Below are 13,617 nucleotides of genomic sequence, written 5' to 3'. Positions count from 1 at the left end.
TTCGTCTTGGCTGCGGTGATGGCACCACTATGACGTAATATAACGATGCGTTAAAATATTAGCAGTAAGAGGATTTAGCTGGCGTTTCGTGTGGGCGTAATAAATCAAACTACATGAAAGAGCAGGCTTTGAATGAACGAAATAAGCAATGATGTTTCAAAGCGAGGAGAGTAGCCGTAGAACAACATGTCTGCAACTACTGAACTTCGCATGCGATTTGGTGTGGGCTTCTAGAAGATCGTGGAATGCGAGTCAGGGAGCGCGCGCATAGATTATTCCAGTATTCAGTGGCAGCGAATAGGAAAATGAGCAAGAACTGATAACCTGCCCCCGCACGAAGATAGCAGTTGGCCATTGCAGGCTTTAATCAGGCTCTCTAGGTACTAACTAGAATTCGAATTCTTTCCTTTACAGTCTGCTCTAAGAACTCTACTGCTTCTTCAATATATTTAATTCCTCAGTGCAGAGATTTCGCGTAAGAGGAAGGTTGCGCTCATTGTTGACTGATACGTTGCACGCTTTATGCTTTATGTGGCCGGTGGTCCCGGGATCATGTGATCCGATTCACGAAATGTAAATGTCTGAAAGCGATGCAGGGGTTAGAGGAGACGCAGTAGTGGAGAACTCAGGACTAATTTTGACTACCCGGGGTTCTTTAACGCGCCACTTAATTAAAAAATTAAATGATGGGGTTTTACGTGCCAAAACCACGATCCGATTATAAGGCACGCCGTAGTGGGGGACTCAGGAATAATTTGGACCACCTGGGGTTCTTTAACGTGCACCTAAATCTAAGTACACGGCTGTTTTCGCATTTCGCCCCCGTCGAAATGCGGCCGCCGTGGCCGGGATTCGATCCCGCGACCTCGTACTCAGCAGCCCACCACCATAGCCGCTGAGCAACCACAGCGGGTCACTTAATTTAAGTACGTAAGAGCTTTTCCAGTTCGCCCCCAATGAAGTGTGCAAGGCATGATCGGAAATCGAACGCGCAATCTCGTGCTCAGCAACAGAACCCCATTGCCACGCAGCCACAGTGTCGGGTGATTAGCAGACCCCCTTTTGATTACATAAAATGGCTATAAGGATGGAAAAATGAGCTCAGTGAAACGCGGTTAACTGGAAGTTGCCAAAATTTCTGGCAACATCTCAATATAAGAGAAGCGGTGTTTCCGTTAGATAACTTTTGTGAGATACTGCGCGACATGGCACCTGACACGTCGCGCGTCTACAAGCTACAGCGAAGCTCGCACAGAGGCAAGCAAGCGCTGTTGCACGCAGGCACCAACGTGTCCAAAGGCTAATGCCGCGAAATATTGCGGATGTGTTCGTATCCCCCAAAAGTCTAAGTATCGCTCGAAAGGGGAAGCATCGATTGCGATAGCAAATTATTAGACAGGTATACGAAGTAAGGCTAGTAGTCTTATCGGCCGTATAAACTTGTAAACATTATTACGACAACAGCAGCGCAGTAAATCACAAGGACTGCACAAAGAAACGACCAGGACGAGCGCTGGACATACAACAGGTTTCATTGGAACAAATTTTGCATATATGTGCACTACCCGCCGGGGTGGCTCAGTCAGCTAAGGCGTTGCGCTGCTGAGCACGAGATCGCGGGGTCGAATCCCGGCCGCGGCGGCCGCATTTCGATGGAGGCGAAATGCAAAAACGCCCGTGTGCTTGCGTTGTAGTGCACGTTAAAGAACCCCAGGTGGTCAAAATTAATCCGGATCCCTCCACTATGGCGTGCCTAAAAATCAGAACTGGTTTTGGCACGTAAAACCCCAGAAAGAAGAAGAACATATATGTGCACTATCCGAGACAGACTTCATTAGCTGCACATGAGTAAAAATGCCACATCTTTATCTGAGAGTTGTATCGATGGCACGCTTACACACCTTTCCCCTAGCCGGGAAATACGTTCTGCTTCAACAATTCCTCGAGTGAAGCGCGATTTGCTCTTAACCATGACAGATTCGTTATAGAGGTCAGGTGAACAATCCTTACATGTTAAACAATGAATAGCCCGGAAACCTTGAAAGTATTTCCCTTCACGCGTGTTTTTCACATCGTTCGCATGCTCCCTTAGCCTAACGTTGACGCGTCTCCCAGTTTGGCCAACATAAACCTTTCCGCATCTTAGAGGGATTTCGTAGACTACACTTTCTGCGCAATCAACAAAGGGTGGAGGGCGCCAATGCTTTGTGCGGCAGGCTTGCTGCTCTTTCTTACCTCTGGGTCGGCCATTGTGCAGAGCTTGGACAGCCTCTTAGATGCGCTGAATACGACTTTCACGCCGTACCGCTGGGCCACCTTTTTCAGGTTGTGTGAGAGCTTGTGAACACACGGAATCACAGCTACCGTCTGCCTGCGCGGCGCGCTGACTTCACACTTTTGCGGGTGACGGCGCATTTTCTTTAGCAGGCTCTCTGCCACCGAAATGAAGAGGTGCTGGGGGTACCCATGCAGTACTCAGCAGTCTTTTAGTTTGAAGCTCGAACGCTGCTGAAATACAGTACGGGCAAGATTCTTCAAGAGCGTTCTTCAAGACCGACAAGTGCTGTCAGGCATTTGCTATTGACATTAAAGATACCCTTTATTCAGAGATGTGGGAGCTAGGGGAAATGAAGTGCTGTCGAGGACGGCGGAAAACCAGGTGTGGTAATGAAATCAGGAAACTTGCAGGCATAACATGAAAAAGCGCGCGTAAGGCCTAGTTATAGAGATCGCAGGGAGAGGCCTTCGTCCTGCAGTGAAAGTAAAAGTACGCTGGCGACGTTTTAGAACATACAAAATCCGTGCGGAATTTTAACGGACTGTTGCTCTTGAGCCGCCGTTCGCTTCGTACTGTGAGGCAGCGTTCGCATGCTTACAGAAGGGCGTCGGGAACCGCTTGGATACCACCCAAGCGGTACATACCATACCACATTGGCGTCATACTACATATGCAGTGACTGCTCTGAACAAAGTGCGTCAGTGTCGCAAGATCGATGACTTGAATCAATTCGATACGAAACCAGCTAGAATATTGAACCGCTATGTGCATCGAGTACGGTGCTGTGCAGTGTTCTGACATGCACTTGACTGTGTTTTTAGGAGGCTGGTAAATTTATGATAACGTTAGCGCTGACAATTGTGGTGATGTTGATTGTTTAGTATTGACTTCTATGAGGTGCTACTTGGGACAGTGTAGACAGTGTAGTTAAGGGCTTCGGGCCCTGACATCACCAACCCATGATTTATTACCTGTCTCCAAAATTGTGGTGTATACGCACCTTTCTGCATTTCGCCTCGGTCGGAATACGGTCGGCTGAGCCTGCAACAAAATCTTGACCTCGTGCGAGGCATAAATCGTGTTTTATCAGCTGAGGAGAAGCCAAGATGCGATGAATCTGATACGGTCTCATAGTGTCACAGCCAGCAAAACTTCCAGGTGTAGGTGTTACATAATGAATTTTTCAGTCAAAATTTGGGCGTGGTGATAGCCGCGGCTTCTTACTGCATTTCTTTTTACAAGCGAAGCTTGTAAATTGATGAATTCCACTGGTCGATCTGGAGCACGTTTTCTTGCTCCGTGGCAGAGAAATTGAATTCCAGTTGTCGATCTAGAGTAAGTTTGGGTTTGCCACTGGTCGATTAGGATCAACTCACTCCGCGACGGAGCGCTCCTTGTTGATCCATCGAGCAGAGACGGATTTCACCGGGACTCCGACGACGCTTTGCGTCACTTCGGGATTGATCGGGTGGCTTGGCTGTTTTCAGCTCTTTTCTGAGGTGTCCATCGTAAATGCCACGCTGCAGCGCCGACCGGTCGGTGGTCGCGTCGGAGACCCTACTGCAGCTACATGGAGCTTTGACAGGTGTTTCACTCTGCTGCATCTTGTTTTGATATTTCCCACCCACCTGTAGTCAATAAGATGGAGAAGGAGCGGCGGAAACGATGCAAACGATGGTGTGTCGAGCAGACGACAGCAACTCCGCCCGTGAGCTCGCCTCAACCAATGGGCGCTGCCGAAACAGCCGGAACTTCAGGATAAGGCGAACGTTGAAAGTAACGGCGTCGCCGCCGCAATTTCAGCGTTTTCGCTTCACCGTCGGCGCTTGTCAAAGCGTCCGCAGGAGCAACTCCCCCATTCTACAAGCGCTGCTGATGTCTTGAGGTGCAAATGAGGAAATCGTGATATGGCTGGCGGATATGGCGGGCGCGCAACTTCCGCTGCGCTCCCTGCCGGAGCATGTTTATTAAATGCGAAGCATTTCTTGGCGAACGTTTGCTACTTTCACCGTATCTATCTATCTATCTATCTATCTATCTATCTATCTATCTATCTATCTATCTATCTATCTATCTATCTATCTATCTATCTATCTATCTATCTATCTATCTATCTATCTATCTATCTATCTATCTATCTATCTAGCCGCCTACGACTTTGTGTTTTCATGGTCGTTTCGTTAACTTGGTATGTACCAAAATTGACATACTATGACAAGAGTGTATGACGAACATGAATGATATGCCATGACATGAATATTGACACGTACACATGTTTATCGTTCACCGGTGGTCGCTTTCCTCCGACTAACAAATGTCAAACGTTATCGATGTTTCTATCCGTCGTCTGTGGTCACCGACGCTCATGTAATCTGATTGTATGAGCGACGCGAATTGTCTAGAACTTTCTGGAAGACATGCGGGCACCAGGAATTAATCTGGAACCTTCGATGACTCACGTATAAAAGCCGACGCGTTTCGCCGCAGATCAGATTTTCGAAGATCGCCGACTGTGTTGGCCGCTATCGTTGTGCTTTGAGTGTAGCTTGCTTTTGTCGGAACAGGTTCGCCCAATAGAGAACCAGTTTCATCATACACAGTTTTACGACTTTTTTTTTACCGTCAGTACTACGTGACATCTGGTGGAGGTGCTAGTTCGTTCATGCACCGAACGCCCCCGCAAAGCCGCGATCCATGCCCGAAGCCAGAGGACAACGCCAACGTCGCCAAGAACCAGCGAGCTAGCCGTAGGCAGCAAGGACTTCTGCCGGAGTACGGACTTCTTCCCGAAAAGACCACAGCGATCAAGGCCACGTTAACGACCAGAATGTCAGCACCAGCGTCCCCCATCCTGCTGCAACAACCTCGGGAGCCACCGACCTTTCGTGGATCGTCGGCTGAAGACCCTGAAACCTGGCTGGAGACATATGAGAGGACCGCGACGTTCAACAAATGGAGTGACGACGACAAGCTGCGCCATGTTTATTTTTCATTGGATGACGCTGCTCGGACCTGGTTTGGGAACAGAGAGACGACCCTGGTGATGTGGGACCTATTTCGTGAGAACTTCGTGAGGACCTTCACGAATGTCGTGCCAAAGTAAAGGGCCGAAGTTTTATTAGAAACCAGAGTGCTATTGCCGAACGAGAACATCGCGATCTTCACGGAGGAGATGACTCCCCTCTTCCGCTACGCCGACCCCAATATGCGTGAGGAAAAGAAAATTCGGTTCTTGATGTGGGGCGTCAAAGAGCATCTATTCACGGGATTGATGCGCAACCATCATCATCACCAACCATCGCCCAAGACTGTGGAAGAATTTGTTTCGGAGGCCACAACGATCAAGAAGACGCTTGAAATGCGAGCCAGACAATACAACCGCCGTGCGCTGACAAACTACGCCGAAACTACGCCGACGACCTGAGCGAAACGATCAGAGCGGTTGTACGGGAAGAGCTGCAGAAATTATTCTCAAGGTCGCAGCCTCAGGTGACTTCGATCGCTGACATAGTTAAAGAAAAGATTCAGTGGTCACTGGAAGTGCCAGAAGTTCCGGCATCGCCTCAACCACAGCCGCAAGCGATGACCTACGCCGCCGTCGCCCGTCGTCAAGACCCCCTCCGCGCTCGCGCCAGGGCCCCGTAACGCCGCAGTTCCGTCGTCCACCGCCGCCGCCGCCAGCACGCCCGCCCGTCGCCCAGCGCAGCTACCAGAGGAAAACGGACATTTGGCGCGCCCCCGACCACCACCCGCTCTGCTATCACTGCGGGGAAGCCGGCCATGTCTACCGCCGATGCCCATACCGCGAGATGGGCCTACGAGGGTTCGCCGTCAACGCGCCACGTCCACAGCTTGGGGAGCGACCACGTGACATCACCGACTACCTCGCCGGAACCCAGTGGCAACCACGACGACCCTCACGCTCGCCGTCACCAGGCCACTACATCTCGCCGCATCGCCGGCTGTATGCCGGCCCAACCCGGGGCCGATCTCCCAGCCCTTACCAGGGAGACTAAATGCAGCAACCGAGGGAGGTGCGGTTGCTGTACGACGCAATGCCGAAGATCCTCCGGCGCCGCCAACGAACTAGATTCGCGAATCATCATGACGAGGTATCAGCATAGCGCCTGGCAAGAGCCTTGACGACAACACTTCACCACCGAAAGAAGACCTACCGACGCGACGTAGCAGCAGCGGAACAAGCCGACGCAGCCGCGATCCGACGCCACGACTTAACCGCAACGCCAGACGAAGGTCTAACGACTTAGACGTGCTAATCGATGGTCATAGCGTTACCGCTCTCGTCGACACTGGAGCTGACTATTCCGTCTTCAGTGGCCCGTTCGCCGCCAAGTTGAAGAAGGTGAGGACGGCATGGCCAGGACCCGATATCCGGACAGCGGGAGGCCACCTAATAACGTCGGCTGGAATCTGCACAGCGCGAGTCACGGTTAACAATCGCACTTACCCGGCGAGCTTCGTAATCATGCAGCACTGCTCCAGGGACGTCATACTGGGCATGGACTTTCTAAACCAACATGGTGCAGTCATCGACTTAAGGTCCAAGTCGATAACGCTTTCAACGCACAAAGCGATACCGCCGGATACAAACATCAGTTACCATGCCTCGAATGTGGTCGAAGAACAAGTCACTGTTCCGCCTCGGTCAAGCGTAATGATATCCGTCGGCACCAATCTGCCTGCAGACATGGAGGGCGTCGTCGAGGGTGATTATTACTTACTGCTCGACCATGAGATTTGTGTCGCTAGAGGCATAGCTGAGCTACGTGAAGGGAAAGCAAGAGTGAACGCTCACAAACTTCAGCCACGAATACAAGCACATTAACAATGGCACCACGGTCACCTACATCGATGAAATAGCGCAAGCCAGCAGTGCTCTCGCCGTCACTGACTCTAGAGAACCTGCAACGATGACTGTCGAACCTGAACCAGCTTTCGCCGTGAATGAGAACCTTCCCAGGCATAAGAACAGCTAAAAGCCCCGCTCCTCCAATACAAGGAGTGCTTGTCGTCGTCATCAAAAATTCGACAAACCCCTGTCGCCAAGCACCGCATTATAACCGGCGAATATGTCCGGCCACTCCGTCAGAGCCCGTACCGAGTCTCGGCGCGCGAACGCGAGGCATTAAGGCAACAAGTCGACGAAATGCTACGCGACGACATCATCCAGCCGTCCAAGAGTCCGTGAACATCCCCCGTGGTGTTAGTAAAGAAGAAGGATGGAACCATACGTTTCTGCGTCGATTATCGTCGCCTCAACAAAATCACGAAGGACGTATACCTACTCCCGCGAATAGACGATGCCTTGGATCGATTCTACAATGCAAAGTATTTTTCGCTGATGGTCCTAAAAACCGGCTACTGGCAAATCGGAGTCGACGAGAGGGACCGGGAGAAAACTGCCTTTATAACAACAGGCGGACTGTTCGAGTTCAAGGTCATGCCCTTTGGTCTTTGTTCGGCACCTGTGACTTCCCAACGCGTCATGGATACAGTACTGGCAGGCTTGAAGTGGCAGACTTGCCTCGTCTACTTGGACGACGTCGTTGTGTTTGCCTCAAGCTTCGAAGAACACCGCGGCGCCTTCAAACAGTTCTTCAAGCAATCAAGACCTCCGGACTCACGTTGAAGCCATAAAAGTGCCTCTTCGCATAGGAGGAGCTTTTGTTTTTGGGCCACGTCATCAACAAGTCTGGAGTGTGCCCTGACCCACAGAAAACTGCGGCCATCTCTGACTTTCCTCCACCCGCCGACAAGAAGGCACTGCGTAGATTTCTTGGACTGTGCGCCTATTACAGGCGCTTCGTCAAGAACTTTTCATGGATCGCCGATTCACTGACGTACCTCACGAAGGCCGACGTCGACTTCAAGTGGGAGACGCAGCAAGTCGAAACATTTGAAGAACTGAAACGACGCCTGCCATCGCCGCCAATACTTGCGCATTTCGACGAAAACGCCGATACCGAAGTCCACACCGACGCAAGCAGCGTAGGACTCGGCGCCGTGCTTGTGGAGAGGACTGACGGAGTGGAAAGGGTTGCAAGTTACGCTAGCCCGTCGCTATCGAAGGCGGGAGCAAATTATTCCACAACAAAAAAGGAGTGCCTCGCCATCATCTGGGTTACGTCAAAGTTTCGCCCCTACCTCTATGGGCGGCCCTTCAACGTTGTGAGCGACCAACACGATTTGTGTTAGCTAGCTAACTTGAAGGATCCTTCAGGTCGCCTTTCACAATGGAGTCTGAGATTTCAAGCATTTGACATCACCGTAGTTTAAAGTCCGGGCTAAAGCACTCTGACGCCGACTGCTTGTCTCGCGCCCCCGTCGAACCACAGCCCCAGGACGACCAGGATGACTACACTTTCTTGGGACCGATCAGTGCCGACGAATACGCCGAACAACAGCGAGCCGACCCAGAACTAAGGAGCCTTGTAGACTAACTGGAAGGCAAGACCGTCATTGTGCCGAAGGTGTTCAGGCGAGGATCGGCGTCGTTTTTCTTGCAAAACGACATTCTCCTAAAGAAGAACTTCTCGCCTCTCCGAGCCAACTTCCTCCTCGTGGTACCCTCAGCATTGCGTACAGAGGTTCTGCAAGCTCTCCATGACGACCCAACGGCTGGACACTTCGGTTTTTCCCGCACGCTCGCGAGGATAGAAGAAAAATACTACTGGCCTCACCTCTCTGCCGACGTCGCCCATTACGTAAGAACATGCAGAGACTGTCAGCGACGCAAAACACCGCCGACAAGGCCAGCCGGACTTCTACAGCCGATCGAGCCACCTCGCCGACCGTTCCAGCAGATCGGGATGCACTTACGGGGGCCTTTTCCGACGTCGACGTCCGGGAATAAATTGATCGTCGTAGCTACGCACTACCTCACCCGCTACGCCGAAACAAAAACCATGCCCAAAGGCAGTGCCGCCGAGGTAGCCGGATTCTTTGTTGAGAACATCCTCCTGCGTCACGGTGCCCCAGAAATCCTCATCACCGACAGAGGCACGGCCTTTACGGCAGAACTAACTCAAGCCATCCTGCGGTACAGCCAGACAAGCCATCGCCGCACCACCGCCTACCACCCGCAGACGAATGGCCTCACCGAGCGCCTAAATAAGACCATCGCCGACATGCTGGCAATGTACGACGACGTCGAACACAAGACGTGGGATGCCATCCTTCCGTACGTGACCTTCGCATACAACACGGCCGTGCAAGAAACGACGCACATGGCGCCGTTCAACCTGGTCTATGGAAGGAACGCGGCAACGAGGCTTGGCGCCATGCTACCGGACGTCACCGACGAAGAAAATCTCGACGTTGCCACCTATTTGCAGCGTGCCGAGTACCAGCCCGGCGACCGTGTTTGGGTTTGGACTCCGATACGCCGACTTTCGATGGGGGCGAAATGCGAAAACACCCGTGTACTTAGATTTAGGTGCACGTTAAAGAACCCCAGGTGGTCCAAATTTCCGGAGTCCCCCACTACGGCGTGCCTCATAATCAGAGCTGGTTTTGGCACGTAAAACCCCATAATTTTTTTTTTCCGATACGCCGACGAGGACTTAGCGAGAAACTGTTACGTAGCTGTTTGAGACCCTATAAGATCATCCGACGTATTGGCGCACTGGACTATGAGGTCGTGCCAGACGGCATTTCGAAATCACAGGGACACCGCGCACGACCTGAAGTCGTCCACGTGGTGCGTCTTAAGCCTTTCTACGCCCGCTGACGAACTTGGGTCCTTTGTTGCTTTGTTATGGTTTTTTTCCCTTTCTGAATGCGTGGTTTGTTTTCGCTTTCGCGTTGGTTTGTAGCATCGGGACGATGCTTTTTAAGGGGAGGGCATTGACATGTATACGTGTTTATCTTTCACCGGTGGCCGCTTTTCTCCGGGTAACAAATGTCAAACGGTATCGCTCGGCGCAAGTCGCGCCTGCATCGAAAGCTTCTCGAACGTTATCGATGTTTCTATTCGTCGTCTGTGGTCACCAACACTCATGTAATCTGATTGTATGAGCGACGCGAATTGTCTAGAACTTTCTGGAAGACACGCGGGCACCAGGGAATAATCTGGAACCTTCGGTGATTCACGTATAAAAGCCCACGCGTTTCGCCGCAGATCAGATTTTCGACGATCGCCAACTATGTTCGCCGCTATCGTTGTGCTTTGAGTGTAGCTTGCTTTTGTGGGCACAGGTTCGCGCAATAAACAACCAGTTTCGTCATACACAGTTTTACGACTGTTTTCTTTACCGTCACTACTACGTGACAATATCATGACATGCGTGTCATGTAAGTTATGACAATGACCCAGCGAAAAAGTTTAACACTTAAAAATCACTCAAATTGGTTCGGACGTTGGTACTAAGTGAAGGAAACACTACACGATGCTGGTAGAAGCAATAGTCATGAGCATGACTCAGCAAAACTGAAATTGACTCAGCGAAAAAAGATTAACACTCAAAAACCACTGAAATGGGTTCGGACGTGGGTACTAACTGAAGGAAACACTAAAGGATGATGGTCGAAGTCATAGTCATGAGCATGACTAAGGCTTTCGCCTTAAGGTCTCTTAGGTGTAGCTAAAGGGACTTCTGAGGACTCATGACATGAATGTCATGACATGCGTGTCTTGTAGGTCATGAAAGAGCCGCCTACGTCTTTGTGCTCTCATGGTCGTTTCGTTAACTTAATTGGTAGGCTATCCGCCCTCTGCTTCGCATAACATCGATTCCCACAGGGCGTGGGATCTGCCGGCTTTTTTAAAAGAAAAAAACTGCGTGCGTTCAGCACTGTGAATGGGTACGTATACCCTCCATTTGTTGAGATGGTGATACGCTTTGCTTATCATCGATCTTCACGGAGTGGAAGGGCCGCTGAATTTTTATGGCTGCTTTCATAGCTCTCCGTGCCTTCGAAAGTGACCCTATGTGAAGGGAGCGCGTGTTTCGTTGTCGGTTGGCACGTGATGACGTCGTCGACCACCCCATTAGACGGTACGGGCTGCCGAGGGAGCAAGCTGATATTTCGCCTATACGCGCGACATCAGAAATGCACCTGCAACGTGTGCCGCGGGATCACATGCCGTCCCGGTGAACTTACGGGTGCAGTGCCCCTTGCCTTGAAGCCATACTAACTATATACTAATATGGAGCTCTTTTGTCGTTTCCGTAATTACTATCAAAATAAAGACATTTAGTATGTCCTTGTAATAGGGTGGTGGTGATGTATACAGGCGAGGCGAGCATGGCAGACCTGGCCGGCAATTGCAGAGACAGAGCGTCTCTCTCAGCTCCAAATATGTCACCATGTAACCATCAGTCCTGTCTCTCGCAGAAATCTGAGAACAATGAGTAATGTTTTCACTGCAATTCTTTTGACGGTGGTGCGGTGAACGGGCTTGCGCGGTTGGGCTTGTCGGTGCTGTAGCACACGCCTGGAAAAGGAAGCTTGCGTATAGGAGTGTGCAGTGATTTGCCGTAAGAATATAGCAGTGTTATGGAGCAGTATAGACTGATTCCTGTCAACCGGGTGAGTATATCCGAAGGAGAGCGTTGAAATTTTCGAGCAGTGAAGAGGAAATCAATAAGCTTGGTGGCACCAATGCTTGTCGTCCAATAACACATCTCTAAACGAGAGGTAATCGGTAAGTGCAAATGGTGAAACAAATAATTTCGATTACAGGATTATTATCACGGGTGCGGTTCATTTCACTACCTTAAATATACGGGAGCGTGCAATAACTATCCGCACATATGATGCCTTGATATGCACAGTAATATTATAAGCGCAATAGTAATAGGCTAAACTACATTTTTGTCGCATTGCGCCTTGTCAGCTGCGACTTTTTCTGCAGTTCATAATATAGCGATTTGGCACAGTCTCGAAAAATAAATATACTTGCACTCAGAACTCTACTCAAATGTATTAGTGATATTTGGCAGAGTTGGACAAGCATACTTAAGAAAACCACAGCAGAAAAGTAGAACAAACAGTGAATGGAACAGATATACAGCGCTTAGAAGAATGTAAAGTGCTGGTTAATGTGATAAATAGTAAACGTGCCTTTGTAGATAAATGTACCTCCACCAAATATAATGGCGTGTGCGGGATCAGCACTTTTTTTAAACAGACAGGGCCGCAGTGAGCGAACCGCCGATGGCAGATAGTAGCTAAAGCATCGAGCTTCTCATTTGTAGTCTTCTTCCTGCGTGAGCAGCGCACTGGGCTTCTTGAAATAGTGGTAATATTCTTCACTACATCACCATCATCGACTTGTTTTATGGTTTTATAGTGAAAGCACGTACTGCTTCCCTGACCATCACTATGGCGGTCGCGCCGCTAGACGTAGAGCTATGCTCCTCTACTACTGAGACCTTTTAGGTTCTATAGGTGGTGTCCGAATCACCGGCCCAGTGACGGATGCCTTTGTGTAACCAAAACGGATCTCGAAGGCTATGCTTTTGCAAACTGCATGCGCCAAAAGTGGTTACAGAACAGGGGACACGTCATGGTCACCAGGTTTTAGACCGAATTTTCTGGACACTGTTAAATTCCGCCATTTTGGCGCTTTCAGCCAATCAGAGAGACCACAGGAGCCCTGTGAGCCAACCAGAGCTAAGAAGATGACGAGTTAGACAATATCGAGCAATTTCACAATGTCCAGGACAGCACCCTTCGTCTCTGTAGTTCATGCATTTCCGACCAAGAGTTACTGCTCCCAAATTCAATTGAAAATGATGATGAGACTTTAGGTATTCCGAGCCCGTGTGGTTCATTTCCGGTTAGCACCAGTTGCTGCAGGGTTTTCTTCGCTCTGCTTTCTTGTTTTGTGACGAACAACGAACGGTTGATTTAACGACACTTTGGAAGTCTGGTACAAGCCTCACGTGTGTCTCCTGCGAGCGTTTTAGGAATTAATCGCCACGCTGATCAAGTCGACTTGTACTCAGGGATACAGAACACGTCACCAAAGAAACCAAAGCGATGGCGGATCCCAGCGAGTCCTGCGTTCTTCAAAGTCCTGGTATTTACGTTTGCATATTTCATTTCTCTAAGTATTTTATGTTTGATAAAGTTGTGTGACTGAAATCGCTCTCCATTGGTTAGCTTTCTAACTGTGGTGCTCTTTAGTGATTTTCATTTGCGGTGCCGGAACCAGAAACTCATAATTTTAAAGTAAGCCCTCAGTGCATGCCACGTGCTGCTTGTTCTTTCGCTTTCTATACGAAATATTCCAGTCTTTATTGCTCGAAACCACGACAATGTCAATAAGAAACTCCAGTCCCACTCTGAGATGACCGTATTCGCGCGGAGTT

The sequence above is a fragment of the Dermacentor silvarum genome, chromosome 8 (assembly GCF_013339745.2).
Source record: "Dermacentor silvarum isolate Dsil-2018 chromosome 8, BIME_Dsil_1.4, whole genome shotgun sequence".
Lineage (NCBI taxonomy): Eukaryota > Metazoa > Arthropoda > Arachnida > Ixodida > Ixodidae > Dermacentor > Dermacentor silvarum.
The sequence above is the reverse complement of the archived record's forward strand: the minus strand, read 5'-3'. Positions refer to the sequence as shown.